Below are 6,830 nucleotides of genomic sequence, written 5' to 3' on the forward strand. Positions count from 1 at the left end.
TGATCTGGATGAAGGGATCGAGTGCACCCTCAGTAAGTTTGCAGATGACACCAAGTTGTGTGGGAGTGTTGATCTGCTTGAGGGGAGGAAGGCTCTACAGAGGGACCTGGACAGGCTGGATCTATGGGCTGAGGTCAATTGTATGGGGTTCAACAAGGCCAAATGCAAGGTCCTGCACTTGGGCCACAGCAACCCCATGCAACAGTACAGGCTTGAGGAAGAGTGGCTGGAAAGCTGCCTGGCAGAAAAGGACCTGGGGGTTTTGGTTGACAGCACCTGAATATGAGCCAGCAGTGTGCCCAGGTGGCCAAGAAAGCCAATGGCAGCCTGGCTTGTATCAGAAATAGCGTGGCCAGCAGGACTAGGGAAGTGATTGTGCCCCTGTACTCGGCACTGGTGAGGCCGCACCTCGAATGCTGTGTTCAGTTTTGGGCCCCTCACTACAAGAGAGACATTGAGGTGGTGGAGTGTGTCCAGAGAAGGGCAACGAAGCTGGTGAAGGGTCTAGAGCACAAGTCTTATGAGGAGCGGCTGAGGGAACTGGAGTTGTTTAGCCTGGAGAAAAGGAGGCTCAGGGGAGACCTTATTGCTCTCTACAACTACCTGAAAGGAGGTTGTAGAGAGGTGGGGGTCGGTCTCTTCTCCCAAGTAACAAGTGATAGGACAAGAGGAAATGGCCTCAAGTTGCGCCAGGGGAGGTTTAGACTGGATATTAGGAAATTTTACTTCACTGAAAGGGTTATCGCATTGGAACAGGCTGCCCAATGAATTGGCTAGGTCGCCATCCCTGGAAGTATTTAAAAGTCATTTGGATGAGGTGCTTAGGGACATGGTATAGTGGTGTTAGGTTTACGGTTGGACTCAATGATCTTAAAGGTCTTTTCCAACCTATACGATTCTGTGATTCTGTGATATGGTGGGATAGTGCAGCATAAGGGAAAGTGTGGCACAAGTGCCTCCTTATTTTGCAATCCACAGCACACATGATGAGACTGTGTGAATATCATCTCATTTGTAAAAGATACAGAGAAACAACATAAAATAGTTGACTGTGATACCCCGTGTTAGACAGGCTTGGCTGTTGTGTCTCATTCTCATAGAAGCCTACGTCCAGCTTGAAAGGAACAAGGTCAGAGCTTAATACATCATAAGATATATTTTAGTCAGCAGGAATAAAAGGTGCATGGTGGTTTAAATTACTTGTTCTTAAAATGGGGATGTTATTCAGGTGAAATACAATAGAAATGTAGCTCACTGCTATAAGGAATTAATTACTGGTAGTATACAGTGGCCAGTAACTCCACCAAATGTGTCTGTTGTTGCTCTTCTTTCTAAGTCTAATGAGAATATCTACATATACAGAAAAAATATTTCACTGTAGACTCAGGAAACAGCAATCTGTTAAGTGATGGTTCCAGATTCATACAGATCTCAACAAGCACTTGCAAAAAATGTTTGCTTGACTGCAAGAGCAAGTGACTTCTCAATGAGGTTTTATAAACATGTGGAGTAGCATATCTGAGGCTATTTTGGATGCTAACTTTATTGCATATATGAGGCTTTTTCAGAATGTTGTCAAAGTGTCAAGAGGAGCTAGAAGTGGGATAAAACTATTTGCTCATCCTGAATCCTTTGATTCCTATGACTTCCATGTTGTAGGATGTTTTTATAGGGCTGTGGTTTGATACCGAGTCTACTCTCAGGAAAAGGAAGTAGATGGTATCTTCCTTCCCAGGACCTGCAAGTCCACCTCAGGTCCACCCAGGTTACTGAAGTTTTACATCTCACGTAAGTCCAGCATTCTTATTTCTTTAAACTACAGCCTTAAGATTACTTGATCATGATTTTCAAACCATTTTTTCCTTGGTCTGGAGCCTGAAAGATGTCACACACAGTGGGTCAAAATAAATTTGGCAATAGCTTCAAGAGTATACCTTAGAGAAGGACAGTGGTAACACAGAGTTCCTTTGCTGGGTAAAGAGCAGAACCTGCGTGACTGCTATGGAGCAGTTTTAATGGTGTTGAAAAGGCAGCTAGAACAGCATCATACACCAGTGTAAACACTTTCTGTGTTGATTTTATGGGTAATCTCCAATTCTTGTGCAGGAACAAACTTAATTTTGAATAGCCCTTACAGAAGTGACAGAAGATAAACCACTCGTGAAATCCATGCACTACTTGAAGCAGATGTGTACCCCGGCAGAAGAATGAACATAAATTACCAGCACTACTTTGGAGAGTAACTTCTGCAATGTTAATGTGAATGGTACTGTTTATCAGTCATTTCTAAAGCCTTTTCTCTATGTTGCAGTGTGTTACTCTTACAAAATTAAGACTCCTGCATATGTATTAGATGATATGTTGGAGTTCTCCAAGGATTACAAGGCCTGCCCTGCAATGGTTGCACAGACCTTTGGCTGGAATAAATACATATGGTCCAGATCTTTTTGTGTACTGCAGTTAGCTCTAGGACTGTTAGTCATCATACTTCCCCTGAAGTTTTGCAAAAAAGAATGGAGCTAGTTGTTTTGTAATGATACCAAAAGTTGGAAAGAGATACAATAACGAGATCAATCTCATCCATACTTGTGATAAGAACTAGGACTGTTCCCTTTCATCTTCCCACTTCCACTAGCTGAAAACTTTTTGAGTTACCCATCTTTCTGTTGAACAGCCACAGGATAGTAATACCTCATGCAAAATCTATGTGGTACAAGGTTTCAAAATACATTGCTGTGCTGATAGACAAGTGATGATGTGCTAACACTGGCCAAAGAAATTGGCGTCCTGTCTATAAACTACTTGTATTCTGGCATTTCTAATCTGAGACTTTATGTAAAGCTCAGTGTTGGTAATCCAGCCTTAGTACAATGTAACGTCTGACATCCTGCTAAACTGTTCATTGCTAGCCACCAGCATGATGCACATGGGGTAGCAACCTATCTCACCAAAATGCAGAATTCTAAAATGCAGTGGTGTAGTTGTGTGTGCAAGTATAAACACCTTCAAGGAGAGGTTCATGTCATGTGTCTTAAAAAATTCTTTTAGGGTAGGATGCTTTGCCCCATCAAAGTGGCAGTCATCCATGACTGTGGAGAGAGCTTTGGGCTGCTGGGTCTCTACTCCCTAGTTTTCAGTAGTGTAATTGAAACAACAAAAAAATCTTAGCGATTTACCCAGATGTTGCGTTAAGAGTTACTGTCGCATACAAATAGGAGTCTGAGGAGTGGCTGAGGGGGAACCCTCCCGTTGAGTCACGAGGTTCAGACAGGACCCCCTTGCTTTCTAAACTCCTTCTCAGAGAGGAGTCTAGGTGTGGCTAGGTCCAGTCTTAGTCTCAGACCTGGTCAATGGTTTATTTTCTAAGGACTGTGTGTGTAGCCACTTATTGGTTCAGGGCTTTCGCTAAGGTGACAGCATTAATTTTTACACCCCCCCCCAGTCTGGTCGTGTTGAAGGAACTATCACGGCCAGAGCAGTGAAGAGTGCAGTTTATTAGAGCAACAGACACACAGATTCTTTGGATTACCGGTGATAAATTAACTGTCTGCAAAGCACATACGAATGCCAAGAATATGAGTATGAATAACACGGCCGGACACAAACATGTATATAACACGGCCGGACACAACGCGTATATCAAAAATATGAGTAACACGGCTGGACACAAACGCGTTAAAAGAAAATAATAAAGCGACTCTATAGAGATTTCTGAGTTTCCCGGGGAGGCACTTGGTATAATCAAGTGTTCGACTCTTACCCAAAGGCGTCCCGATGCGGGGGAAGAGAGGCTCAGCCCGTCGACTGATCCCAAACGTCAGAGTGATACACGATGGTGTCTTCCCTAACATTCTCTTTCTCTTAAACCATTTTATACTATCTTTCACCTTTCGGGTGGAGCTTGAGTGACTCTAGTCATACATACCTTTGTTTAGGATTGGTGTAAAGTTTTCTCGCTTCGCTTTTAAAGGTATAAGCTAGAAAAATTCAGTGCGCAAGCTCAGTGAGGGGTGGTCGCACCTTGGAGGCGGGTAGCTTTTGGGCTGGAGGTGTGTTTTGGTATTATAATGATGTTATAATGAGCAAAGTTCACCAAAAGGACAGCATTTTGTCAAAAACATGCCAGGCTGTTGGCCCAGGGTAGCAAATATGCAGGTTATCAGTTCCATGACACCTTTAAGTTCCCATATAATTGAGGAGGCTGGCCGTGGCATCTCCATACCGCTCCACCCTCTGGGCAGCGCCTCTTAGAGTCAGCACACCAAGTTCCCCTGGCGTTACCAACATCTAAGGTTGCAGGCCTAGGGAACTCCCATGCAATGGATTCCTTGCATGTCAGCGGCATTCCACCTGGGAAGCTTCTTCAATGCTGTGCCTTACCTAAAAGCGTGAATATAAGTTCTAATTTTTAAGTCACCTCAGCCATTATCCCACACCAGATAATACAAACATGCACCAATGGAAAGAAAGGGAAAAAAAAATAATGATAAAAGAATATACAAAACAAGTGATGCACAATGCAATTGCTCACCGTCCACTGACTGATGCCCAGCCAGTTCCCAAGCAGCGGACCCCCAGCCAGCTTTTCCCCTAATTTATATACTGAGCATGATGACATATGGTATGGAATATCCCTTTCGTCATTTTGGGTCAGCTGTCGCAGCTGTGTCCCCTGCCAACTTCTTGTGAACTCCCAGCCTACCCACTGGTGGGGTGGCGTGAGAAGCAGGAAAAGGCCTTGACTCTGTGTGAGCACTGCTCAGCAATAACTAAAACATCAGTGTGCTATCAACATATTCTCATCCTAAATCCAAAACACAGCACTATACCAGCTACCAGAAAGAAAATTAACTCTAGCGCAGCTGAAACCAGGACACTTTTAATACAAGTTGCAGAATCAATGAACCATGGAATCGCTGAAGTAGGAAGGGACCCCTTGAAATCATCCAGTCCAATTTCCCTGCTCAAGCAGGGTCAGCGAGAGCAGATTGTCCGGGATTGTGTCCAGTTAGGTTTTGTCTGTCTTCAAGGATGGAGACTCCACATGTCCAACCTGTTCCAGAGTTTGACCACCCTCAAGTTCTTCTTGCACAACATTCTGTGGTCTTCTTTGAGGTTCAACAATGAAATTCAACTGCTGAGAAGCCTGTCAGCCAACCCTCCAGCTCTGCCAGTGCAGCTTTTATCTCAAACCCTGCCCCGCAAGCACCCCATAGTTCCATCAAGGCTCACAAATCCCTATTTTCTCTTTTATTTTCCCTACTGTATCAAAGACCAGGGACACCTCTATCCCATCTCCCCATATGTATCAACCCACAGACCCAAATGAAGACAGCTGTTTAGATATTGGGAAATACAGGGTTCAGCCCCCTGTCCTGAAAAGATCTTTGGCACCCAGAATATATTCAGAAAACATCATACTACACAGAGACACCACTTTCCCCCACCAGTAATATTGCAATACCTTTCAGACTGAAAATCTCTGGGCTGAGGATGACCTGACTGTTGGCTCCAGAGCCAGCTTCAGAGCCTGGGGGCAGGGGAACTTGCACGTGTGGGTGGCTGAACTGGCTGCAGCCAACACTGGTGTGGTCTGTGAAGTATATGCCAAGTTGCAGCTGAACCAATAGAGCAAGGGATGCTGCTGAGGAAGACTTTGGGGCTGTTTGTGGAAGGAACTGTCCCGCTGTAGTGGTATGGGTTTAGTAATTCATGAGGCTCCTGGCTCGGGATGGAAGAAGGGCAGAGGAAGGGAAGAGGGGAGTAAGAGGAAACATGATGCAACATAGCAGGAAGAGGAGCACATGTAATTGGAGCAAGTGCTCTAAGTGGGAGTGAGAAGTGCGGTGTAGGGTACTGTGTAGTCAAAAAGCCAAAGATCCAGACTGGTGCTTGTCTTGGCCTCCACAGGCAGTGGCGCTTACTATGAGTGCTGGTAATGCCAGAAAGTGCTACCTAGGCCTGTGCCTAGAGCTTACCTTGTTCCATGCAGTAACAGGTGGTAAGGCAATCAGAAATTGCAAAGAGAAAGTAATTTATGTGTCCTCAGCAGACATGTTCTCAGTTTGCCAAGGGCTAATTCTGCTCCTAGACTCACTGTCATTACCATCCTGTGACTCCTCCCCAAAGACCAGCTGAGCCTCTTCATTTTTAGCTGACAGCCACCTGTTTCAGTTTTTCCTCACCCCCATGCAGATATGGAGACATCTTTCCCATAAGATATTCCTGGGTGGCAATTAAATTCCCAATAATTTTCAGTTGATAAATCTTGTGCACTTTAAAGATTCATGTGATCGACATATAAACACAGAATTATTTATAGATCAACAACTTAAATTCCAATTCCCACCCCACCTTTTCTTTTCCATGGTTCTTCTTCTTTTAGAAACAGTCCCAGTTGTACTTGTAACTGCTAGCAGAAGTCCTGCCCATTTCATGGAGACAGATTTAGTTACCCTAGACATTAACTTACTCCAGCAGTTTGTATCAGGTCTGAGTTGTTGATACCCCTGATTTATACTTGCTGAACCAATGAAGCAAAACTAATTAACATTAGCTAAATAACTGGCCTACTAGCTCTGATTAGACTTGCATTGATTTACAACAGCTGAAGACTTCTCCACCTGCTTCCTATAACTTATACTGTTTTGAAGATTTGGTCTATAGGCTTCAGTGGTGCAAAAACTATTTTTATAGCAAATGTTTTGACCCAGCATCTTAAGTGTGGAGGTGTTAATACACTACAACACAAGAAGTCCTGGGTCATTTACTATAACAGAGTACTATTGAGCCCAGGGGTTTTATTAGAGGTTTTGAAGATTCACCAGAGC

The sequence above is a fragment of the Mycteria americana genome, chromosome 22 (assembly GCF_035582795.1).
Source record: "Mycteria americana isolate JAX WOST 10 ecotype Jacksonville Zoo and Gardens chromosome 22, USCA_MyAme_1.0, whole genome shotgun sequence".
NCBI classification, from domain to species: domain Eukaryota; kingdom Metazoa; phylum Chordata; class Aves; order Ciconiiformes; family Ciconiidae; genus Mycteria; species Mycteria americana.